Below are 27,353 nucleotides of genomic sequence, written 5' to 3'. Positions count from 1 at the left end.
TCATATAAGGTTTTGACCCTGGAGTTTTTAATCAGTGACTTTCTTTGATAACAAGAAAAAAAAATCACCAGAAACAAAACCACGCTTTCGTGACACAGGACTGAACACGTATGCGATGTGTCCATGTAGTAGCCAAGTACCCTCATCTTACGGTATGTGGAAATTGTGGTGTAATTCCCTTCGTTTCATTTGCTGCAAAATTCTTAAGATTTTAATTTAATTTTTCGTTAAAATGCGTGTCTTCATTAATTTCCTGCTGGAGGGCCTTTAGTAATCCTTGCTCAAATGTCGTATTCTTGGTGTCGCAGTCCTGGATTCTTCGCTTTTTCTTTGTCGAGCTGGTGGGTGTCCTAATTAGTAAGAATTTCATCTAAATTATAATCTTGCACCTCAGCCGTTTCCTCTTGTGGTATATTCTTCTCCCGGACTTAACATCTTTTTGAGCCTTTAGCTTGTTGCTGACGAATTTTATCGCCATACACAATTTCCCAATATAATAGGTGTAGTAGATGGTAAACACGTACGAATGATTCCCCCAGCTTCTTCTGGATCTGCATTTTATAATTATAAAAAGTTTTTTTCATGGCTTGGACTGACGCTGATTATAAATTTATATTTATTGAGGTTTGGGCTTATGGAAGCTTGAGTGATTTACAAATTAAATATTCTATGATTGACAAATAACTTCAAAGAAATCACCATTTCGACGATGATGTCACCAGACATCATACCATTTCGATAAACCTTTCTATATCATTAATTATTAATGACTCCATAAAATTTGGTACAGTATTCCAATTTCTAACACAAACACACGTGGATCACATGATGTGATTAGAGTTGCCTAAAGATGTAACCTAAATTTGGGGAGGAATGTAATGATGTCAACCGGAAAATACAAAGTTCCTAAAGATCTCAACTAAACTAAAGATTGTATGTGCGCTTCAATACGAAGCTGTGGCAACTTTTTAATCATAAGTGCACATCGACTCCTTTTGAATAAAAATCAACTTGATCTGTAGTAGTGTTGTGTGTGCATCTATATCTTACCTAGTCTTAAATCGCTTTTTCGTATGGCTTCTCAAAAATATATTTAAGTAAGATCTAAAAGATCATCCTGTATATAACGCTGAGCTATGGTATGCTCAGTATATATATTTATATAAACTGATCGGCAAAAAAAACCGGCCACTATAAATTTGCCACAACTTCAAATAATAATAATAATAATAACTTTATTTAAACAAAGTACAGCATGGTACAGTATTGACGTCAAAAGAAAAGAAAACAATTAATAGTGTTCACATAAAGGAAATGCCAACTACAAATAATAAAATATAACAATTTCCGATGATTCATTTCTCGGTCATCCATTCAAAGTATTCTTGCACAGTATAGTATTCATTTTCCAAGAGAATATTCTTGACAGTGATTCGAAACTGTTTTACTTCCATGCTTCTTGTTTCCAATGGTAGTGCGTTATATAATTTGACGGCTATATAATCGTATGTGTTTTGTGATTTGACCACTCGGTGATATGGAGTCACAATATTTTCTTTGTATCGGGTGTTGTGTTCGTGCTTGTCTACGTGTTTCAGCATCAAATCTTTATTATTATGAGTATACTCTAGACAGGAGCGTATAAAACAGCACGGCAAGGTAAGTATTTTTAGTTTTTTAAATTGGCTTCTACAACTCTCTTGATTTTTTAGTCCAGCCAGTATCCGAACTGCCTTCTTTTGCATAACAAAAATGGCTTCCATCTCTCTAGATGCACCCCACGTAATGATCCCATACGTCGCGATAGCATGGAAATATGCGAAGTAAACGCTTCGGAATGTCTCGGGTGGAAGGTTTGAACGTATTGTTTTAAGGCAATACAGAGCACTAGACAGTCGCCCTTTCAGGTTTGATATGTGTTTAGACCATTTAAGAGTTTCTGAAATAGTAACTCCAAGGAACTTTATGGATTTATCTATCACTCCATCGCATCGTCTTGTGTGAAAGGTGAGTATGTTTGTTTTTTCTTTATTCATCTTTAACTTATTTATGTAGAACCAATGTTCAGCTTTTTCTATATTTTGTTTTGTTTTTTCTTCCAGCTCCTTGATGTCGCCACTTCTCGTAATAAAAGATGTGTCATCTGCATAAAGACAAATTCGTTCTGCTGGAACACTACCTGGTAAGTCATTGATGTATATAAGGAAAAGTAATGGACCTAAGATCGAACCCTGAGGCACTCCACTTCTCACTTCTCTCCAGGTGGATTGTTTGCCCCTCCAAAAGACCGATTGTTTTCTAGTCTTCAGATATGATACCAAAAACCCCAGTGCAGTGTTCATTATTCCATATTTTTCTAATTTGGCTGTCAGTATCGAATGGTCCACTGAATCGAAGGCTTTACTTAAGTCACAAAAGGCGATTTGGGTGAACTGTTCTTGATTGAAACCATGGATTACCGCTCCCAATACACTTAATAGAGCAGTTATAGCAGATTTTTGTTTTTGGTAACCATGTTGACAATTGGTAAACAATTTGTTATTGTTGAAATAGTCTACCAATTTTTCGTTAACCACTATTTCGAATATTTTTGATAAGGTAGGCAATATAGATATTGGTCTGTAATTACTACATACACTTTTATCTCCCTTCTTATGTACTGGTGTTATCTTTGCCGACTTTAGCTTCTTTGGAAAAACTCCTTCTAGTAGACATTTGTTTATAACAAAACATAGGTGTTTGCTTATAATTTGTTCTAATTGTTTTATTAGTGCTGATGACAGTTCATATATGTCCTTGGTATTTTTTGCCTTTAGGCCTTGTATTATATTCCCAATCTGCTGTTCGTCCACTTCACCCAGGGATACCATACTTGAAGTTGGCGAATCTATCAAGCTGATAGGATCTATGCAGTTGACTGTAGAGCGTCCTGGTGTAGTCTCAACCTGTGAGAAGAAAAGGTTTAAATCTTCAACATTCAGCTCTGGGTACTCTACTGGTGTTTTTCTAGACTTTCCCGTTTCTTGTTTGACTAATTTCCAAGCCGTTGAAATTTTATTATCGGATCGACTTATATACTTTCCATAAGCTTCAATCTTCGCTTGATTTAATTTCTTTGCGTATTCTGCTTTTAATGTCTTGTATATTTCCTGCAAGTGGCTCTTCTTTGTTACTCTAATTACTGTGTACAAGGCGTCTAATTTATTCTTTAATAGTTCTACACTCAGTGTTGGCCATTTCAGATTTTTACCCCCAGTTGTTTTTTTAGCTTTCACTTCAGGGAAAGCACTCTGAAAGCTTTCCATTATGGCTGAGTGGAATATTGTAAAACAGGTTTGGGCGTCATTTGTTTTTAAATACATAGGGGCCCAGTTTACGTTTTTTAATAAAGTTTTGAATATTTCAATGTTTCTAGGATTTATTTTCCTACGTTTGATCAATATTTGATGATCTGTTTCAGGAACCAATTGGAAAGTTGCTATCTGTGCCAAGTGATCTCCAAGATGTAAATTTATTGTCTCCATATCAATAGCGTGGTTGAATCGGTCAAAAAATATATTGTCTACGCAGCGCTTCCCAGTTACTCTGGATGGACTGTTGAAGGTTGGACGTAGTCCGAACTCTGACATTGTTGCTAAGAAGTTATCTCTTATCATACTTGTTTCATTTATACAAATGTTGTAGTCTCCAATTACAAATATATTTTTACTTTGATGTCTTTGATTTATATATGTTAATATTTCTTCTAAGTTTTCCATCATCTCGTTTTTGTCGCCTGCTGGAGGATGATAGACCCCAGTTATTATGGTTCTCAACTTTGGTAGTAGCACCAGCAAAGCTGGCTTTCTCGCGAACCGCGCATTCGATTTTGATGATTCTTTTTTTGATGGAAAGGTTGATTCTTCTGTAATAATCCTGCCATAGAAATTTTCGTTCAGATTTTAATTTGAACATATACGGGGTGAGAAAAATAAGAAAAACTTTTATTCTCGAAATTTGTAACACCCTGTGGGGTACAGCAGAGGGTATTACCTAGAATCAAACAGTAGCCCAATCTTTTCTGAGCATTTTCTTTTTTTATTTACTCTATTATCTCTGTTACTAACGAAGATGCAGCATTTTAAAGCGATCGCCTGTGAAAACAAGATGTGTGACAATAGTAGCTGATGACCGTTTTATTGTTCTAAGCAATCGTAGAACGACAGCTGCATAAGCTCAGCATCGTCTTCAAATGGTGCGTGTTGTTGATGTCAGTGAGAGAACCATTCGCTGAAAACTTGCTAGAACTGGTCTGGCTGCAAGAAGGCTGCCAAAGGGCCGAGGCTGCTTGTTAGATATCGACGTGCGCGTCTTCAATCTGCGCGCTTACATATGAATTGGGAGATCGAGCAATAGAGGAATGAGTAGTGTAATGGAGGTCCTTTTTACGGATGAGTAATGGTTTTGTCTACTATCACCCGATAGTCAGGAGCGAATATGAAGACGTTGAAATGAAAGATTTGTGGACTATACAATTATGAAACTCGAAAGTTTCGATGATGGTTCTGTGATGGTGTGGCCGGGAATTTCCAAAGAAGCCAATACAGAATTTTAATCATTGTGGCCAAAAGTGGCGCCTTAAATCACTGACCTTGAAAACTAAAACTGGGCACCCGAAACAGTTTTTCAGAAGCACTTACATTTTCTTAGAATTACAGAATTGCGTACGTCCTTCATTATTGTAAACATCTGTTCTAAGTTCTAATATGCAGTAAAAACAAGGACACATAAACAAGAAAAAAAATTTAATTTAATGTAATAATTAATAATAACACGAAAATTAATAACGTGTGTGCCCCCCACGAGCCAAAATAACGTCATGTAGTCGACGCGGCATCGAACTGATTAGGTTTGTAATTGATTCCTGAGGAATTGCGGTAAACTCTTCTTCAAGAGCAATTCGTAACTCCTGAAGGTTGTCCGGTAGGACAGGACGACGACGAATGCGTCTCTGAAGTTGATCCCAAAGATGTTCGATAGGGTTAAGGTCCGAGCTGCACGCTGGCCACTCCATCCGTTCAATACCCACCTCATCAAGATATTCGCTAACCACACGTGCTACGTGCGGTCGCGCATTGTCATGCATTAGCATGAATCCGTCACCAATAAAATGGGAATAGGGCACGACAGTTTCTTGCAGAATATCTTGGATATAACGGTGGGCATTTATTTTCCATCGAAATACCCTCCCATACCATGACCGAACCTCTATGGAAAGGTACTCTTTCCGAAATTGTGCAGGTCGCAAACCTTTCATTACGACGTCTCCACACTCGTTCTCGACCATCAGGTGACCGGAGACATAATCGGGACTCGTCAGTGAAGAGCACCTTACCCCATTGTTCCATTTCCCAATTCGTATGTAGGCGCCCAAATTGAAGACGTGCTCGCCGATGTCTCTGGAGCAGCCGCTGTCTTTTGGCTGGTCTTCTTGCAGTTAGATCACTTTCAGCAAGTCTTCGAATGGTTCTTTCACTTACGTCAATCCCACGCACCATTTGAAGACGATGCCGAGTTTCTATAGCAGTCGTTCTACGATTCCTCAGAGTGTTTAGCACAATAGTTGTTTAGACCACATTTTAGTAAAAACTTCTCTACCACACAAGAATTTGTTGTCGATTGTATCTCATTCAAAAATTACCGACCATAGTCCTGTTTTCTTGCAGATAAACGTTCCCAATGTTAAAAACAACACTATCCACAATAAGAACAAATGCTACCAAATGATAATTGATTATAATAAATTCATTAACAACATTACTGCACAAAATTTCGCGAGTGTCCCTTCTGACATTGATGATGCCTTACAATTTATCAGTGACGTAATCAAAGATCAACGGGATAAGGCAACTGTCAAGAAGGAAATTACATCTAAGAATAGGAAGCGTACTCCTTGGATAACGAACGGTGTGATAAGGTCTATTAACACAAGAGATATTCTTTATAAGCAATCAAAATTGGATCCCGGTAATGTCCAATTAAACAATACATACAAACAATATTGTGTGACAATTAAAAAGTTAATCACCACTCTAAAGCAAAGCTATTACAAAGAAAAGATCTACACACAAAAAGATAACGCAAAAGCTTTGTGGAGGATTGGGCGAGAATTGACAGGCAGAGAGAATGAAAATAATATTCTGTCAAAGAATCAGTTTGGTTTTATTGAAGGTAAATCTACGAATGATGCTATTGCTGAACTTACATCAAAAATTAAATCTAGCTTTGATAAGTCCAAACCTTGTTTGGCTGTTTTTTTGGATCTGGCTAAAGCCTTCGATACTGTCGACCATAGTTTATTGTTACAGAAGCTGGATATCTATGGGGTTAGAGGTATTCCCTGGAAGTTATTGAAATCCTACTTGCAGGATAGAATGCAATGTGTTAAGATTGGGCAGGATTACAGTACAATGGTTTCAGTGAATGTAGGTGTGCCGCAAGGAACCGTATTGGGTCCGCTTCTGTTTATATTGTTCATAAATGACTTGCTTTCTTTATCCCTGAAAGGGCAGTCGATTTCGTATGCAGACGACACGGTTCTATTTGTAGAAGGTTCTTCCTGGACTGATGTTGAGGATAAGACGGTGGCAGATCTAAAAATGATAAATAGTTGGCTGGAGGATAGTAAACTTACATTGAATGAAGGAAAGACAAACTTTATTAAATTTACCATTAGAAAAAATACTAATAATAACTGTATGAGCCTCCCGATACATAAAAGTGATTGTACTGATGGCATATGTGTTTGCAAAAAGATAACACCTGTACTAAATACTACTTACCTGGGAGTTTTAATTGACAACCACTTGCGGTGGGATGCTCACGTGGGAAAAATCGTTGATAAGATTCGCCGTAGTGTTTACATCTTCAAAAGACTGCGAGATGTATGTGATTTGAAAACACTTAAAACATTTTACTATGGAATTGTTCAACCTATCTTACAATATGGTATTCTTGCGTGGGGTTCGTCCGCTGGTCATCACCTACAAAAAGTAATTACAGCCCAAAAACTTGTTATGAAAGTAATGTTACATAAACCTCGTATCTATCCTTCTGTACTGTTGTTTGAAGAATCTGGTTTGATGACAGTAAAACAGTTGTATGTCACGACAGTCGTGATTAAGGCAGTTAACACTCAAAGGGATTTAACATTCCCTGCCCATTGTTATTGTACGCGAACTGCATCTCACGGGCTTGCCATTGCAATTCGAACAAATAAATCAATAGCACAAAAACACTTTACTTTTTATTTGGCTAGGGTATACAATGAGTTTATTGAATTTCTAACATCAAAGAATTTGAATCAGCAAAACATTAATTTGAAACGGACAGCGAAAATGTGGGCTAGATCGCTCACTGAACCACAAATTGAGGACATTTTTCATATTATGGTTTAACAAATACTACTATTAAATAGTTGAGATTAGTGGTTATAGTATATATATTTTTTTTGTTTCTGATTAGTTTTCTTGGTTTTTTTTTCTTGTTCTGTTAGTAAACCAACTCTATTAGGTACAGAGAGTTTTGTATAAAGTTTTTTTTTAAGTAAGTTTTATAAATGGATCGATGAAGATTAACTACTGAACGCCACACACAAACTGGCTCTGCAGTTTTGGTGGCTACTCCAGCTTGCGCCAGTTGCTATGTCTCTGTCCATGTACACGGTTTTTTTTTATGGCATATTGCCGGGGTTAATTTTTTCTTTCTTTCGCACTTTATTTACGCCTATCTTTGATTTTTCTATTATGTCTCTGTATTTTTGTTTTCTTAACGTAAATAAAGGTATATTATTATTATTAAAAAAAAAATAAATAAATCGATCATCAACTGCTGTTTTCACTCGTCTTCTACCGGAACCTTGCCGCCTAGTAAAATTTCCTGTTTCCACATATCGGTTCCAGGCATCCTGAACTGTTTTTCGGCGTATACCCAACGTATGGGCGACGTACCGCTGACTTTTGCCATCTTCAATTAAACTAATAATACGCGCAACATCAGTTATTGACAACGGCATCTTTGACAACTGTCAATTTACTATTCGAAACAACTGACATACGCTACTTAGCGCGCCACCTTAGATTTTGTATGCTTGTTTGTCTTGTTTTCACAGGCGTTCGCTTTAAAACACTGCATCTTCGTTAGTAACAGAGATAATAGAGTGAATAAAAAAACAAAATGTTCAGAAAAGATTGGGATTAGCATCTGCACTCCACAGGGTATTACAAATTTCGATAAAAAATGCTTTTCTCATTCTTGCACCCTGTATATGCTTAAATTAATATCCGAATAAAAATTTCTATCGCAGGATTATTACAGAAGAATCAACCTTTCGATCAAAAAAGGAATCATCAAAATCAAATGAGTGGTTCGCGAGAAACCCAGCTTTGAAATTGTGGCAAAATTTTAGTGGCCGGTTTTTTTTGCCGGTCAGTTTATATACAGGGTGTCACACAAAAAACGCCCCAAGCTGTAACTCTTGTCATTTATATTCCGATTTTCATGACCGAGACATCAAATGAAATGGTTTGATGAATACTATGGTTCATGCTACAAATAAATTTTTTTCAAGGCCATCTTCAATTTTAAGCGATTATTAACTTTTGTTTTTCAAATTGTTCCATATATTTTTCGTCACGTCATTGGATGGAGATTGTTTTTCTGAATCCACTGATGTGCAATACATCCACTTTGAATGTAATTTTAGCAGAAAAAAGACACCTGTATATACAGGTTGTCGCACAAGAACGCCGTAAGCTGTAACTCTGTCATTTAACTTCCGATTTTTATGAACGAGGTATCAAATGAAATGGTTTGATGAATGCTATGATTCATACTACAAATAAACTTTTTCCAACGCCATCTTCGATTTCAAGCGATTATCAACTTTTGATTTTCAAATTGCTCGGTATGTTTTTCTTCACGTTATGGGATAGAAATTGTTTTCTGAGCCCATTGATGTACAATACATTAACATTAATTGTAATTTTAGCAGAGAAAAACAATTAAAACATTTTCCGAACATTGTCTTAGTCACTTCTGTAATAATGCAGTGTGCCATGGAAAAAAATAACACGCAAAACTGATAACACTCATTAAATGCTATTTCAATGCCCAAGCAGTTGTAAATGATACTTATAAGTTGGTTTTTCATTTATCCCATAGCACACTACAGTATAACACAGTACACAGTACAAGTGACTTTAAGAGATTGTTCAGAAACTATTTTATTGTTTTTCTATGCTACAATTACAATTAATGTTGATGTATTGTACATTAATGGATTCAGAAAAAAAAAACTCTATCCAATAGCGTGAAGAAAAACATACCGAGCAATTTGAAAATCAATGTTGATAATCGCTAGAAATTGAAGATGGCGTTGGAAAAAGTTTATTTGTAGCATGAATCATAGTATTCATCAAACCATTTCATTTGACAGCTAGGTCATGAAAATTGGAAGGTAAATGACAGAGATACAGCTAGCGGCGTTGTTGTGTGACAACCTGTATATACAGGTGTCTTTTCTCTACTAAAATTATATTCAAAATGGATGTATTGTACATCAGTGGATTCAGAAAAACAATCTCTATCCAATGACGTAAAGAAAAATATATAGAACAATTTGAAAAGCAAAAGTTAATAATCGCTTAAAATTGAAGACGGCCTTGGAAAAAATTTATTTGTAGCATGAATCATAGTATTCATGAAACCATTTCATTTGATAACCCGCTCATGAAAATCGGAATGTAAATGACAGAGTTACAGCTTGGGGCGTTTTTTGTGTGACACCCTGTATATAAAATCGCTATTTCGTACGGCTTATCGAAAATGGTAGGAATTTACTACTGAAACGTTTATGTGTATTCGAAATTATTTAATAATATGCAACATAAAGTTTTCCGGCGGATTTGTGTTCTTATTACCGCTATTTGAGCCGATATTATATACTCTAGAATGGCTCTGTCGTCGTACGCCAAAGATCTGTAGTTATCAATACAGATAATGTAACTTGTTTCATATCGTTAGTTACAATCATTATTGTAGTCATTTGCCAATGCTGCGCTTTGTCGATTATTTTTATTGTTCCTTATCTTATCGTAATCTTGAGTAGATTAACAGCGTGGGTAATGCTAATGGCACAATCCTAGATTTTCTATTGAATCATTTTAAGACTTTTGGATACGTTCAGAGGCGCCCACCAGCTTCGTATACTTTTATTTTAACTAAATCATGGCGATGTTTCACGTAAATACTAGAAACAGTCACCTTTCTAATACTAAATCTTAACATATTGCTTCATGTGACTTACTTTTATGTAGAGAGGTATTAAATAGGAATTGTTGGAGCACCGTTATTAAATGTGCTTTATTATATGTTTCTTCAATTCGCAATAATTAAATTATATTTAATTAAAGGTTTGTGATTATTTATTTTAAGTGGTATGTTGTATGTTAGTGTACTATGTAATGATGCATCCTTGGTATATGATACGTATTGATCTTTTACCGCAATGGTGGCCTTATATGAATGGTTCAACGTTTGCGTGGCGTATTGAAATGAATCGAGGTGATTCAAACGTTTTTAATTTTCGGGCTCTTTTTCAATCAAATCTTCGCCATCACGGGTCAAAGTGTGGATCGAGTCGCAGAGAAAAGCGATGCCGTTCGCGAGCCCGGATAAAGAAGCCCCTCGGAGAAATCGAAATGTTTTATAACACACTGCATACTTCCATAAGCACATTAGGCGATAGCAGAGAATTAATCGTCTTAGGAGACTTAAATACAAGAACAGGTAAAAGAACGATCAGCGAAAATGTAGACAAGTTTAGAAAATTATAACGCACACCGATTAATAGACTTGTGTATACAACAAACAAACTGAGAATACAAAAAGACACCATAAAGACATACATAAATGCACCATCAAGTACACAGTGGGAGTTATGAGATGAAAATACGAAGTGGACTACAAAAGGTTTAAAACATATCAAAGGCAACTCTCTTTTATGCATCTTCATCCATATGGTGCTGTATAGATGCGAAACCTGACAGGTAACCAAACAGTTACAGAATCGGTTACAGGCAGTGGACTTCTGGAGAAGAGCAGCCGCATGACCAAAATAGACAAAGTCTGGAATACTGTCATACGCAATTATATTACGCGATATGAGATACTGAACTAATGTTAATTAACTGCATGAGGTACTAGATAATAATAATAGACTCCGCTGCTACTCCGTAAATATAAACAAACAAAAAATTGCTAAAAAAAATTTGCCTCCAACCTTAACATCGAACGATTAAACGAGAAGGAAACTAAGTGGATCACTGGAGCCACGCGAGATTGAGTCTGGCCTTTCCGGACTGAACACCAGCTCAACAAGAATACAGAACATACTTGACTTAGGAGAACTTTAGACACAGAAAAGAGCGTAATGGCTCGTACGTCGAGGAATGTGAAAAAGCCACCAATATAGACAACAACGCATGTTTATATAAGCAAGAACGCGAAGACAACACAAAACTATCAAAACAAGAGAAGGAAAAAAAACAAACAAGAAAAGTATAACAAGGAACTTAAACGCATAGGATTTTACAGAAGTAAATATCGATAGAAAGGGCACATTCAGAGCACATTAATGTGCATATAAATAAGGACGAAACATTACTGGGCAATAGTATGTACTCAACAACAGAACACTTTGACAGCCACCTTAACGAAAATATAGGAGAGATAGGGAATGCATATGAAACAAACTATATCGAAGAAAGAGAAGTGATAGTAATTGAACCAATAAAACAGCTAGCTAATCACAAATTGCTAGGTGTTGACATGATACCATCAGAAATTCTCAAAAAGACTGCTTACCACAAAACTTAAAACGAGTTTGGTAGCACGAAAGAATGCCCTATCTAAGTATCGAGTACTAAGTTGATTTCGTCAATTTCATTTCCGTTCTTCCCCAGAGAACTTGGCTCCTAAATATATGAAGTTATCAACTCTCAATATATTACCATTATTTTCCCCATGATTGCATCATTGCTTTCCTTATGTCACCGTTGTGCTGCTGTATCGAGTTTAGCTTAAGACTTCCTTGGTGACATTATATGGTCGTCGCGTTATGCTTATGTTGTCGGCGTAAGCAACTATCTGCTACGATTTTAGAGTAGCGTCCTTTTTGTATCAATTGGGAGTTTTTCTATGATGTACTCCAAAGCTAGATGAAAAGATACAAACAAGTTTTAGTCCGGAGGGCATTTAGAAACTCGGTGTCATATCTTCAATTGATGTTAAGCAATCTGCGATGAATGTTGAATTGATGTTCTTCCATGATGCCGATTATAACCCTGTCGTGTTCTTACAGGAGAGGCTCGTTCTCGGCTGGAATCGTCCTTTCCACCTCTTAACTAGGCCTTAAGCTGCTTTCTAATATCGCCGACGTCGTTTGCGGGCGAGGCGATGGATCTGATATCATAGCTCCTAAATGCAAAACCTCCTTTTACAGGATAACAAGTTTGACGTGATTTGTATTAATGAGCAGTGTCAGAAATGAGGAACTCAAAAACTTTACAATAGACAATTACACAAATGTATCTCAATTCTATAGGTCGGTGTTTGAGCGTGAGGGTCTTTTTAGCTATTTTCTTACCTAATGCGTTTTCTTCATTCAAACTGCTTACTTTTGATACCCAGTGTGTGGAAAGAGATATCCAGATTGTTGGTGTCATAATAAAAAGTACACAATGATCTGAAATTGCCAATGTGATCATCTGGCAATTTCTTACAACGCACAAATATCTGAAAAGCTGCTTGTTGAATGAGAAGTTCCTCAAGGATCGGCACTTGGACCTTTACTATTCATTATTTTCATTAATGACCTGCCCAAGTGTTTATCGTGAAATACGAACATTATATTGTATGTTGATGACACGACTACCATTGATAAGCACAAACTACCCGATGATCTAAAGTAATAATGGGAAGATCACATAGTGGACTTAGCATAACACAAGCATATATGTTTTGCGAAATTTGGTAGGCAAGGTAGCACCTAAGATGTCAATTATGGCATATTGCGGAAACTTTTATTGTCACATGTCTTATGGTGTTTTGTGTTGGGGAGATTTTACGCATGCATACGAGTATGAAATTCATCCAGTTCGGAATTATGACCTTTCCGTGCATTTATAGTCTTGCATGTTTGATGCAAATTTGAATTACCAAAAAAACAATGATAGTCACCAATATAATACAAGAAATGGAGACACAAACTAGGAGATAATACAAACTATGTATAGGGCTACGCGCTTGTTTATGTTAGCATTACGTACACTGTGTTAATTAATTATCGTATCCGACGTCATCATTGCAAGTATGCAACCAAATACGCAAATCGCGTATTGCAGTACTAATACTGTGATATTGGTTGCATATTTGCAATGATGACTCGGGTACCATAATTAATTAAGACACTAGTTTTCGTGATGATTGGGTATCTTGATAAAATATCTCCGATATGCAACAAATTTTTTGTTCGCTTTCCGATATCAGAATGAGGTTTAAACTATATAATGTTCAGAGGCGTAGTCAGCACCTATGTAGGTTCTTGCATTCATGACTTTTCGAGATCTTTTGGCAATATTTTCTGTCAATTTAAGTTCTTTAAATTCTCTATCTAAAAGTCTCTGACCTCCAAATACCTATATCTTAACATGATGAATACATCTCAATATCACTTCTTTCATGAACCGAATGACTCAAACAAGTAAGGATGTCAAGTGTGGATTGTATTAAGTAAAATTTAGTGGTGCCATATAAAAATTAAGTTCTATAAAAGATAATAGTTTTAAAATTTGAAGAAAACGATAATTTTTTCAAGATACGAAAAATCCGAAGAAATCGATAGTTCAAATATTGACATTGTGATCCATATCAGAGCGGCCCCGCTTTGTCGCGCCCCCACATAGTAGATTCATTACGACCGGCGCGGTGTCGGGGCGCGCGCGAGACTAATGCGTAGACAAAGTGGCCCCGTTATCACCATCCTATACCAATATTTTCAGAGAGAGTTTCGTTGCCTCGCTCTACGAAAGCGCCGCAGATGTGAAAAAGAATAAGAAGGAACCCTGCACCCTTCGAGGGCCGGCAAATATATGTCGAAGGATCAATTTAGTATAATGGTCTTTCGTGGAAATCTGGATTCTTTCTTTTCTAATGTTGAAAAAAGCCGACAAGTTTTTATCAACATTTTTATGAATATTTGAGTATTTAACTTCTTTTTTCTTGGAAATGAAGAAAAAGGGAATTGTAGTCACAAAAATGAATAGAATCGATAATGCGAAAGGCTTTCTATAAAGCTAAACTTTGGTTAAGCAAATTTCCGTAAATAATTTTGTTTGGTTTAAATTTACAGTTAATTTTTACCGAGAAAGTAAACAATAAATAAACAGTAGTGGAACTAATAATTAAGAAAAATTAAGTTTTGATTTAAAAATTAACAAATTTTTTTTTTAAATTTGATCTTTTAAATCCAAAAAATGTCTCTTTCGTTTTCGGGAGTCAATCATGTCTCAAGAAAAGCTTATGTTGTTACAAAGTATCTGGGTCCGTGTCTAATTACCGGGTTTTAAGGCATATTTTGTAGGCTTGCTGTAAGAAGTCGAGGTGGCTGTCAAAATCCTGTCACAAATAGGATTACTGTCGCACGGGGCGAACGCGAGGTCCCACAAAAATTGCAAAAAGGCACGTTTCAAAGTAACCTCACTTATTAAAAACAATAACCAGAAAATAATGGTCATCTTCCCCTTTGGGAAGATTTAAAAGGGAATACATACAAAGATTTTTTTGTTGTTAAATTGGATATGGAAAGGATTTGGAAAGGATTCGTGGCACCTGATGGGAGACTTTTACTGTTTTGGGGAAAAGATTTTTAGATTATGGGATTAAAAGTAGGAAACGGTTTGACTTGAAGTGTAAGTTGTAAACAAACAAAGAAATTAAAGATAAATAAAATTTAAATTTAAAATCCTCCTTTCTCTTTCATCTCCTCCTCAACTCAACAATCCTTTCGAATTAGTATTCAAATGGCGCGGTTAATATTCAGGGATTATTCACGCGCGGGCGTCGTCGTCGGCGCGTTTTTAAAATAGATACAGATCTCTATGACTTACGACCGCGGTTCACTCTCGCTCACTCATTCTTCGCATCGTCTCGGAATCCTTTGGTCTTTAAATCTTTTTCCACCATCACACATCCTTGGACCCGACAACGTCGTTTACCGTCGCTTAGAAACTCTGACTCATCAACCAAACTAGAATTTTGCATCCGCTTTTGAGCCAACAAAAAGACCGTGAAGAGATCATCACAATGATGATCCAATCTTCATTTTTTTTTGTTTAATATTAAACGATTTTATTTTTGGTGTTCAAGTCACTGAATATCTAAGAATAATTTATATTAAAACATAGTTTAACAACATCTTAACACCAACGTCTTATATATAACGAATTTTCACCAAAAAAGTTTGAAAATCAAAGTTTTGCAATTACTTTTTGGCAGCTGAAGATGACACGTTTGGACGAAACCGGTTAAATTCAAAATAGTTCCAAGGAAATCAATTTTATTATCATTTTCTTATGTCGATGGTCTCAAATCAATACCTCGTAAGTTCGAAAATTGCTAAAGAAAATACCATTGGTCCTGACAATGACTCACATGAAAAAGAGAATCAAATTGCTGATTTCAATATAATGGATTTGCCGATGGATATTATCGATGACGTCAATGATAGCTCTTTAAAGGCAATGGATCCTGCTAATTGTGCAGATAATGAAGTAGAGCACGCTGTATATAATTTACAAGAGACTGTGGCTACCAAGATCAACGTTCCTGAAGCAGAAAGTGAAAACGACGATGTAGGTCAGGACAGAGATTTTCATATCAGTGAAGAGGAGAACCTAGAATCAGAATCAGCCACATCACTCACATCAGAATCTTTCAATCTACAAGATCAAGGTCCCCCTAAAAGAAAACGCGGACTCGGTAGCAATACTAAAAAAATAAATCAAGATCTGAGGATGAAGGGAAAAGCGTACCTAGGATACAGAAGGTCACCTAATCAGTCAAAAACATTTCAGGACGTTGAAAGAGAAGAAAGAAATATATTGTATTTCAAACTTTTGCCGAAAATCCAAGAAGAGAAGATGCAATGAAATTAATGATTTAAAACGTGAAGAAGTTTTCAAAAAGTTTTGACAAGATTTATCGTGGGGTCAGAGACAAACATACGTGTGTAATTTAGTAAATAATACCACCTCAGCAAAGAAGATCAGAAGGAGAAAATGTTCGAAAAACAGGAACTCTTAAATATTCCCTCAAAATAGACGATGTATGCAAAAAAATGTTCCTTTCCACACTGGGGTTAAAAGAATGGCAAGTTTGTAAATTGTTTCAAGTAAACATGGAATCAATGACGAAAAGAATGAAAGACCAAGAGTTGGAGGCATTTTATCAGAACGAGCACCAAAAAATAAATTCATGAAGTCATTTACATTACATTACATTATATAGAATACATATCGGGTAGGCGGACCAACCAACCTTGTACCCCGATAGATATCGTTATTAAATTTCACCGTGCAGTCCAATGCTCTTAACGAACATTAATACTTTGCTCGGCGAAAGGTCATTCAGATCTCTTGAGGAGATAAACTGCGACCCAAAAATCGAGAATCTGATACGGTTAATAGCAGGGCAGTGGCATAAAACATGCTCAACCGTCTCTGCTTCCTCCGCACATAGTCGGCATTCAACATCGTCGGCTAAACCCAACAAGTTGAGGTGTGCTTTTAATCGGCAGTGCCCAGTAAAAACACCCATTAGAACTTTTATACTACTACGGGCAAGTCCTAAAATATTCCCGGGTCTCATTCCAGGAGAACTGGTCCACAGTAGGCGAAGTCTCTCTTCAGCCCACAGTCCAATCCTATATTTGGCCATCGCAAATGATACACCAACTGCTGGTTCCGGCCCCACAAACGCTTCAGCGCTGCCATCTCGTGCTAGCTTATCTGCCGCTTCATTGCCAGCAACCCCAGAGTGACCCGGGACCCAGAGCAGAGAGACTCTGTTATTACAACTCAGTGTGTTTTATGTTCTCTTACAATCATTAACCAGAGCCGACACCGTTTTCATGGCTTGCAACGCCCGGAGAGCGGCTTGACTGTCTGAGAAAATTCGTACTGTCACGTTCTTCACCCCTCTTTCAAGAAGGATTTTAGCACCCATGTCAATAGCAAATACTTCCGCCTGGAATACAGTACTTTACGTACCCAGGCTTGCTTAATTCGAGGTGTCTGGCAGTATACTCCTGCTCCTACCCCTTCAGGCGTTTTTGATCCATCTGTGTACAAGCAAATGTCTGCCCGAACCAGAGAATTTTCATTGTCGATCCAGGACTGCCGCTCAGGCAGTACAATCTGGTATCGAGCATTAATCACTGATAATGATACCGCCAAATCTGACGGCATTGATAGCACAGTATCAGTGCTTATAATGTCTTCCGCAGCCCATTGGTAGGACATGTCAGAACAGTTTTGAGCATATTGCTTAAATCTGTAAATGGTTGTTCTAGCCACTTTCTCTAATTGCAAATGCAGAGGAGATAGGCAAAGCAGAACCTCCATTGCTAGAGTTGGCGTTGTGCCTATCGCACCAGAGATTGCCAATCCAACTACTCGTTGAATTCGTGAAAGTTTACTGATAACTGAAGTCTGTCGGACTTTCCTATACCAGGCTGCTGCTCCGTATGTGATCATAGATCTAACCACAGTCACATAGAGCCAGTACAGTCTTTCAGGGATAAGACCCCAGTTTTTTCCACAAAGACTGCGACAAGTCCGCAAGGATAGTCTAGCTTTGTGCAAAACTCCCTGCAAATGTCCATTCCATGACAGGGTTTTGTCTAGGATTACTCCTAGCTATTTGACTTCCTTTGAGAAAGGAATTTCTTCACCTTGGATAGTTGGGCGGATTAGTCCATCCAACTTTCGCTTCCTGGTGAAGGGCACAACAATTGTCTTTTGCGGGTTTATTGAGAGGTTCTCTCCCTTACACCAAGCGCAAATGGTATCTAGGGTCACCTGGAGGACTTTAGATATCCTCGGCAAACAGGTTCCTTTGACCATAACGACAATGTCATCAGCATAAGCTTGTATTTCCACACCAACGGCTTCGACTATCGCAATGAGATCGTCAACTATGAAGTCATTTTTAGAAAACCTTAACTATTGCCGAAAATACACGAATAAATTATATTTGGAGCAGTCGTTTTTTAGTATTGTATATACAGTGTACAAAGAGAGCTGCAAGGAAAATAATGAAGTTGCAATGAGTCAAAATTCCTTAACAAAAATGATGAAAAGAATGAACATTAGAACATCAACCAAAAAAAGACAAGTGTGACATTTGCTGCCAATACGAGGAGAAGAATTTATCAGTTGAAGAATAGAAAAAGCAAAAGACAAAGAGCAAGGTATTTTGGGTAGACATCATGTGATTACGATGGATCTGCAGGCAGTAAAAGTTTGTCCTTCATTGAATGCCAGTTCTGTTTATTTCAAAACTAAGTTATGTGTTCATAATTTTACTGTTTATAACATAGTTACTAGGCACTGCACCTGTTATTGGTTCGATGAGACGCAAGCCGACCTTCAATCTTCAACGTTTGTGTCATTTATCTTTGACTACATAAAAAGAATCCTTAATGATTGTAAACCTATCATCATTTATTCAGATGGGTGTACCTATCAAAATCGGAATAATATTATGTCAAAAGCCCTTTTACGTCTATCTGAAGAACTGAATGTGACTATCGAACAAAAGCTTTTGGTTAAAGGACACACACAAATGGAGTGTGATAGCGTTCATGCCAACATTGAAAGGAAACTAAAGAACAGAAAAATCTTTTTGCCTAGCGACTACTTAAGAGTTTGTGAAGAAAGCTGAACATCTAATGAAAAATATGACAAAAAAAATGTTTTTTGTGATTTCCCAAAAGTTATCATTTTGGACTTACGTGTTATTGATTTGAGACCATCGATGTGTTTTCCATGGTGATCCAGACGATAATAAATCCTGATGAAAATTACTATTTTTTCCTCGTACTATATGATTACAACATTTAGGACCACCCTCCCTATACTACGATCGAATTAAAATAAATTGCATTTTTTCGCAAAAATGAAACAGCATCATTTAGACACAAGATAATAACGACTCTTATTTAACTCTATAACGATGAAGTCCTAAACTGAAAAGATGTAACATAACGTTTTTTGCCGATTTTTTTGAAATAGTTAGAACTTAAGAGAGCGATAGCAAGAAATATCACCCAGCTTGAGAGAGCAACCCAACTTGCTTTTTGATACATCAAACTTAACTCTTATTAATGTACTCAAGTACGATTAGAGATTCTAGTACTACATCTGTCTAACTACGGGGTATGGATACATCACCTTGTATTTGCATTAGATTGTAATGAAACAAACCTATGGACGTGCTTTTGAAGTCGAAAAATTAACAAGGAGGAGACAAAGCTTTGAGTTTACCAATGATGATATTATTCCAAGTCCTATGGTAGGAAACTTGCAGTCTCTTCTCAACCTCTGCAGTAGTGGAGATTAAGATGTTTATGCCGAAATCGATGAAGCGTTTTCTTCTACTACCTATCTTATAAGAAAACAAGGCGATGCCGATGAATGTATAAAAAAGAAACTTTGAGTTGGAACAGAAAATATTAACGTTATATTAAACATGGGAAAAGAAGATCTACCTAGAATTCTAGTTAGCAGGACCTTTCTAGTTATAGTCAGTGCCATCAACTCCCCAACATACCAGTTGGCCAAATATCTGGCTAAGATTCTGTGTCCTTTTACAAGGAACTCGGAATCATGTCAGGGATTCTACACATTTTGTGGAATCGGTAAAAGGTATAAAGCTAGATGCTGAGGATATTTTGATAAGTTTCGAATTTGACTCTCTTTTTACCAGTGTACCAGTTAAGGATGCAGAAGAACAGCCATGGGATTTCCATTATAGCCAGTTATAGCTAGTTTCTACATGGAATTATTCGAAGAAGACGCTTTGAAGAAGAGCCAGTGGAAACCAAAACTATGACTCCGATATGTGGATGATACGTTTGTAATATGGCAACATGGTTACATTGGTTTGAACGCTCAACATCCGATGATTAAGGTTGTTCACCAGGACGACAAATGGAGATATGGAACTTGGTGTATATCGGAAGAAGACCCATACCAACACGTATCTGCAGGCATCATCACATCATCATCCCCAACAGAAGAGGTACTTTATTTCAACGAGCAGCGAGAATATCTGAAGGAGATAACTTGAAGAAGGAGCAACACTTCCTGCGAAGCGTGCTGCAGAAGAACGGATACACTTCGAGGGACATCAATGGGGCCATCAAGCAGCGAAAGCAGAAAGAGGTCGCGGTAAGTACAGAACCACTTGGATGTATCTGTCTTTCCTATTTTTCAGGTGTGATGGAACGAATTGCCAGGCACCTCAAGAAAACTGACAAACTAACTCCATTAAAAGGAGCGGGAGTCTACCGACTATCGTGTTGTTGTGGCCAAACTGGACGCAACGTCGAGTGCCGCATCAAAGAGCATGAAACGGATGTAAAGTTGAAGAAAATCCAGCGGTTGCGGAACATTGCCATGCAGAGGGACTCCGAATAGACTTCGAACAAACAAAGGTATAGGCTAGGGACAACAGACATTACCAAAGACTGACAAGAGAAGTCATAGAAATCTATCGACATAGAAATAACGTCAACTCTACAACAACAATCTCTATGGTTCACAGGCAATTACATCTTCTTTGGTTTGGAACTCCCAAAATTCAGACAACTTAAACGCTCAAATTTCAGAAGTGGCACACTTCATCTTCTAAAGTCATTTACTGTTAAAGATCCACCCTTGTCTTCGTCAAACTCATATATATTCCCTTGAGTATCTGATGAAATGTTGGTGTGGATATGGACATTCTTGTTTATTAAAAAAATCTTGAGATAACTAAAAAGTGTTAGTCTTTCTAGAGGAGGTTAAGGACTATATTAAGATACCTTGTTGATGGTCGTGGAAGAAACCCAAGGTCGTGGATCGAATTTACCGATGGAGGAGATAATATGCGTCCTGATGGTCTTAGGACTCTTATTAATGTATTGCTCGCCCAGGTTAACTTGAGGTACGATGACAGATTCCAGAATACAACACTTCGGTGTTACCAGGTCTCCTTAATTAGGGGAGATACTCAGTTCTCTAAGATGGAACGTGATTGCTTTAGAAGACAAAATCCGTCATCTGCATTGGCAAAACGTGTCCAGACAAGATTAGACTCTGGGAAGCATGTGATATATTGCTGGAATAAGAATACAAGGATTTTGTGACCTACATATTACAAATCTGACACAAAAGAAGAATCGATGATCACTATGACGCATATGCTTTGCGTGAAATGCTTCCTTCAAAATAACACAGCTTCCAACTACTCATGAAATGAATTCTATGGACAGCAAAGTGTCAATTAGTGCAGTTTTGACAACTATGTTCTGAAATTAGTTTGGCGGCAAAGAATTATGTCATAATGTGTAAAAATTTTTTTTTGGATCGTTTTTATAATAGTTTGATATCTGCAAACTTATTAATATCATTAGAATTAAAATAAACATGTCAATTTCGACGCCCTGCTTGAATAAATGTATTTGAAATGTATTGAAGTATATTTTGCTGCAGTAATGTGATGGTATTCCAAATTGCTTGCAATCTAGATGCTATAATTTACTCCATAACAAATATAATATATTTGTTATGGAGTAAATATACAACATATATACAATCCACATCATTAACAAGTTAAATGTCGAGGTCGCTTCCGGCCGAGGGACTACATTTTGGCGCATTAATAAGATTGCTTACAGCCCAGACTTTATAATCTACTCAATTATAAATATATTAGCTAAAATACTATAATTAAAGACGTAGTAGCTGAGGTTGCTTGCGGCCGAGGCAGTTCATTATGCTGCATTAATGCAATGAAAGCAAGAATAATTGCATGTTAAAATTTTGCGATTCCAGAGTTGTATTTTTTGGCATCCTTGATAATAAATTATGTTCGATTACAATTTCAAGTTTACTGAATTCAACGAATCGAAAATATCCGATAGATAAGCCAATACTGTTAGGACAGTTGGTTTTCTGAATTCGTAGTTTTAATTTTTTTATTTTGTTTTGTTTCTAAGATGTTCAAAATGACTTAAGGAACACGACGAGCACACAAAATTCAAATTTGGCAGTTGCAAAAAAAATTACGCGATTGCAAAAAGTCATTTTTTTAGCTCTAAATTTGCAATTTTTTATTTTTAAAAATTTTTTGTTTCTAGAATATGTAAAATATCCTTTGTAACACGACTAATACACACATTTTAATTTTGGCAATGATAAAAATACTTGGTTCCTTAAATTCTAAATGCACAATCTTAAATTTTTTAATTTTTTTTGCTCCTAACATGTTCAAAATGATCTAAGGAACACGATGAGCACACACAATTCAAATTTGGCTGTTGCAAAAAAAATTACGCGATTGCAAGAAGTCATTTAATTAGCTATAAATTTGCAATTTTTATTTTTTTGAAAATTTTTTGCTTCTAAAATATGGAAAATATCTTTTGTAACACGACTAATACACACAATTCAATTTTGGCAATGATAAAAATACTTAGTCCCTCAAATCCGTAATTTTAACTATGACGGAAATACTAAAACTGATGGAGAAAAACGTTATGGATAAAAAATGTTCCTAATGGATCAAGAAATCATAATAAGAGAGATTGGACCATATTTCTTAATAAAATCAATTATGACGGAAGTACTAAAATTGATGGAGAAAGATGTTATGGATAAAAAATGTTCCTAATGCATCAAGAAATCATAATCTATAATTTTTTTATATGTATCTATCACCAGTTTTTAGTGATGAGGCATAAATCCTCAAAATGTCAAAATTCAACGATTTTTCTTAATAAAATCAACTATGACAGAAGTACTGAAGCTGATGGAGAAAGACGTTATGGATAAAAAATGTTCCTAACGCATCAAGAAATCATAATCCATAATCATATTATATTTATCTATCACCGGTTTCTAGTGATGTAGCATAAATCAAAAAATATCAAGATTGGACGATTCTTCTTAATAAAATCAACTATGACAGAAGTACTAAAATTGATGGAGAAAGACGTTATGGATAAAAAATGTTCCTAATGCATCAAGAAATCATAATCTATAATTATTTTATATGTATCTATCACTAGTTTTTAGTGATGTGGCATAAATCCTCAAAATGTCAAAATTGAACGATTTTTCTTAATAAAATCAACTATGACGGAAGTACTAAAACTGATGGAGAAAGACGTTATGGATAAAAAATGTTCTTAACGCATCAAGAAACCATAATCCATAATCATATTATATTTATCTATCACCGGTTTCTAGTGATGTGGCATAAACTATCAAGGTTGGACGATATTTCTTAATAAAATCAACTATGACGGAAGTACTAAAACTGATGGAGAAAAACATTATGGATAAAAAATGTTCCTAATACATCAAGAAATCATAATCCATACTTATTTTATATTTATCTACCACCAGTCTCTAGTGATGTAGCATAAATCATAAAATATCAAGATTGGACGATTCTTCTTAATAAAATCAACTATGACAGAAGTACTGAAGCTGATGGAGAAAGACGTTATGGATAAAAAATGTTCCTAACGCATCAAGAAATCATAATCCATAATCATATTATATTTATCTATCACCGGTTTCTAGTGATGTAGCATAAATCATAAAATATCAAGATTGGACGATTCTTCTTAATAAAATCAACTATGACAGAAGTACTAAAATTGATGGAGAAAGACGTTATGGATAAAAAATGTTCCTAACGCATCAAGAAATCATAATCCATAATCATATTATATTTATCTATCACCGGTTTCTAGTGATGTAGCATAAATCATAAAATATCAAGATTGGACGATTCTTCTTAATAAAATCAACTATGACAGAAGTACTAAAATTGATGGAGAAAGACGTTATGGATAAAAAATGTTCCTAATGCATCAAGAAATCATAATCTATAATTATTTTATATGTATCTATCACTAGTTTTTAGTGATGTGGCATAAATCCTCAAAATGTCAAAATTGAACGATTTTTCTTAATAAAATCAACTATGACGGAAGTACTAAAACTGATGGAGAAAGACGTTATGGATAAAAAATGTTCTTAACGCATCAAGAAACCATAATCCATAATCATATTATATTTATCTATCACCGGTTTCTAGTGATGTGGCATAAACTATCAAGGTTGGACGATATTTCTTAATAAAATCAACTATGACGGAAGTACTAAAACTGATGGAGAAAAACATTATGGATAAAAAATGTTCCTAATACATCAAGAAATCATAATCCATACTTATTTTATATTTATCTACCACCAGTCTCTAGTGATGTAGCATAAATCATAAAATATCAAGATTGGACGATTCTTCTTAATAAAATCAACTATGACAGAAGTACTGAAGCTGATGGAGAAAGACGTTATGGATAAAAAATGTTCCTAACGCATCAAGAAATCATAATCCATAATCATATTATATTTATCTATCACCGGTTTCTAGTGATGTAGCATAAATCATAAAATATCAAGATTGGACGATTCTTCTTAATAAAATCAACTATGACAGAAGTACTAAAATTGATGGAGAAAGACGTTATGGATAAAAAATGTTCCTAACGCATCAAGAAATCATAATCCATAATCATATTATATTTATCTATCACCGGTTTCTAGTGATGTGGCATAAACTATCAAGATTGGACGATATTTCATAATAAAATCAACTATGACGGAAGTACTAAAACTGATGGAGAAAAACATTATGGATAAAAAATGTTCCTAATATATCAAGAAATCATAATCCATACTTATTTTATATTTATCTATCACCGGTCTCTAGTGATGTAGCATAAATCATAAAATATCAAGATTGGACGATTCTTCTTAATAAAATCAACTATGACAGAAGTACTAAAATTGATGGAGAAAGACGTTATGGATAAAAAATGTTCCTAACGCATCAAGAAATCATAATCCATAATCATATTATATTTATCTATCACCGGTTTCTAGTGATGTGGCATAAACTATCAAGATTGGACGATATTTCTTAACAAAATCAACTATGACGGAAGTACTAAAACTGATGGAGAAAAACATTATAGATTAAAAATGTTCCTAACGCATCAAGAAATCATAATCCATAATCATATTATATTTATCTATCACCGGTTTCTAGTGATGTGGCATAAATTATCAAAATTGGACGATATTTCTTAATAAAATCAACTATGACGGAAGTACTAAAACTGATGGAGAAAAACATTATGGATAAAAAATGTTCCTAATACATCAAGAAATCATAATCCATACTTATTTTATATTTATCTATCACCGGTTTCTAGAGATGTAGCATAAATCATAAAATATCAAAATTGGACGATTTTTCTTAATAAAATCAACTATGACGGAAGTACTAAAGCTGATGGAGAAAGACGTTATGGATAAAAAATGTTCCTAACGCATCAAGAAATCATAATCCATAATCATATTATATTTATCTATCACCGGTTTCTAGTGATGTGGCATAAATTATCAAGATTGGACGATATTTCTTAATAAAATCAACTATGACGGAAGTACTAAAACTGATAGAGAAAGATGTTATGGATAAAAAATGTTCGTAATGCATCAAGAAATCATAATCTATAATTATTTTATATGTATCTATCACCAGTTTTTAGTGATGAGGCATAAATCCTCAAAATATCAAGATTGGACGATTCTTCTTAATAAAATCAACTATGACAGAAGTACTAAAATTGATGGAGAAAGACGTTATGGATAGAAAATGTTCCTAATGCATCAAGAAATCATAATCTATAATTATTTTATATGTATCTATCACCAGTTTTTAGTGATGTGGCATAAATCATAAAATGTCAAAATTGGACGATTTTTCTTAATAAAATAAACTATGACGGAAGTACTAAAACTAATGGAGAAAGACGTTATGGATAAAAAATGTTCTTAATGCCTCAAGAAATCATAATCCACACTTATTTTATATTTATCTATCACCAGTTTTTAGTGATGAGGCATAAATCAAAAAATTTCTGTCTTTGAAAATTTTTTCTTCTAGAATATGTAAAATATCATTTGTAACACGTTTAATACACACATTTCAATTTTGATTGGATATTCGAAACAGCAGAAATGAAGGCAGACGCGAAAATATGTAATATATAAAAAAAGTGGGATAAGATAGATTAGTAAAAAAGGCTAGGGATAAAACTATGTAAACAAACAAAGTCAAGGACTACCAAAAAAAGCAGACACCAAACCTAAGTGGAAGAAAAAAGAAATTCTAAGAAAGCTATGATTCTATGTAGACCAAATCACTTTTACTCAAAGTTACATAAATTTAGAACACTTAAATTCTTTTAACGAAGAGCATGTTAAATAATTTTACATTACATTAGATTCAACCTCGATAATGAGCTGTATAATGTGGGTTGCAACTGTTTAACCTGTCTAGAATAGATTATAATGATTTATTAATTCATAAGTAGCATAAATCAGTGTTAATATGTTACTTTGATACCTGGTTTTATTTAGCATTAAATCTTTCTATGTAATTAAATTTCTAATTCTTACAAATGAGAGATTTATCCTTAAATATTTCCAAAAAGGAGATCTTAAGATTCAAAGAATGAGGTAATTTGGGTAACCATAATGACCAACTAACGAGGAGATTAAATTCAATTCTTTATGTTTTTCTAAAAAATAAAATATATCTTTTTTTCGTTTTTGTTAAATTAAAACCGTTAGATTTAACCTAATTTTTCCTCCGTAAAAAATTGCACAACTTTACCTAATTTTTTTAAAAAAATTATTTCCACCTTTTTACGCTTTTCACATTTTTTTTTTCTTTTTAACATGGTCAAAGAAAAAAAAATTCTCCTTTTGTCACAGTAGCAATAAAAGAATCGTGGGGGTGCTAAAATGTTATTTCAATTGAAGATTTGTTTCGAGTATACTAGTATGATTAATTTTTGTTCTCATTCATCCTTTAAAAAATCTTTACCTCAACAAACCACACCT

General features: G+C 35.2%; 2 long non-coding RNA genes across 2 annotated transcripts in view; both read right to left on the bottom strand.

Annotated features, from left to right (window-relative positions):
• Window positions 1-27,353, bottom strand: part of LOC139429873 (uncharacterized) — a 136,647-nt gene that overhangs the window by 21,944 nt on the left and 87,350 nt on the right. The window lies entirely within an intron of this gene.
• Window positions 6,173-7,201, bottom strand: LOC139429876 (uncharacterized). The gene is made up of 3 exons (XR_011640461.1): window positions 7,078-7,201; window positions 6,822-7,022; window positions 6,173-6,632 (listed from the first exon to the last, which is right to left on the bottom strand). It is a non-coding gene; the product is annotated as an uncharacterized lncRNA (long non-coding RNA).

The sequence above is a fragment of the Onthophagus taurus genome, chromosome 5 (genome assembly GCF_036711975.1).
Source record: "Onthophagus taurus isolate NC chromosome 5, IU_Otau_3.0, whole genome shotgun sequence".
NCBI classification, from domain to species: Eukaryota; Metazoa; Arthropoda; class Insecta; order Coleoptera; family Scarabaeidae; genus Onthophagus; species Onthophagus taurus.
Note: the sequence above shows the minus strand (reverse complement) of the source record. Positions and strands in the feature narration are given on the sequence as shown.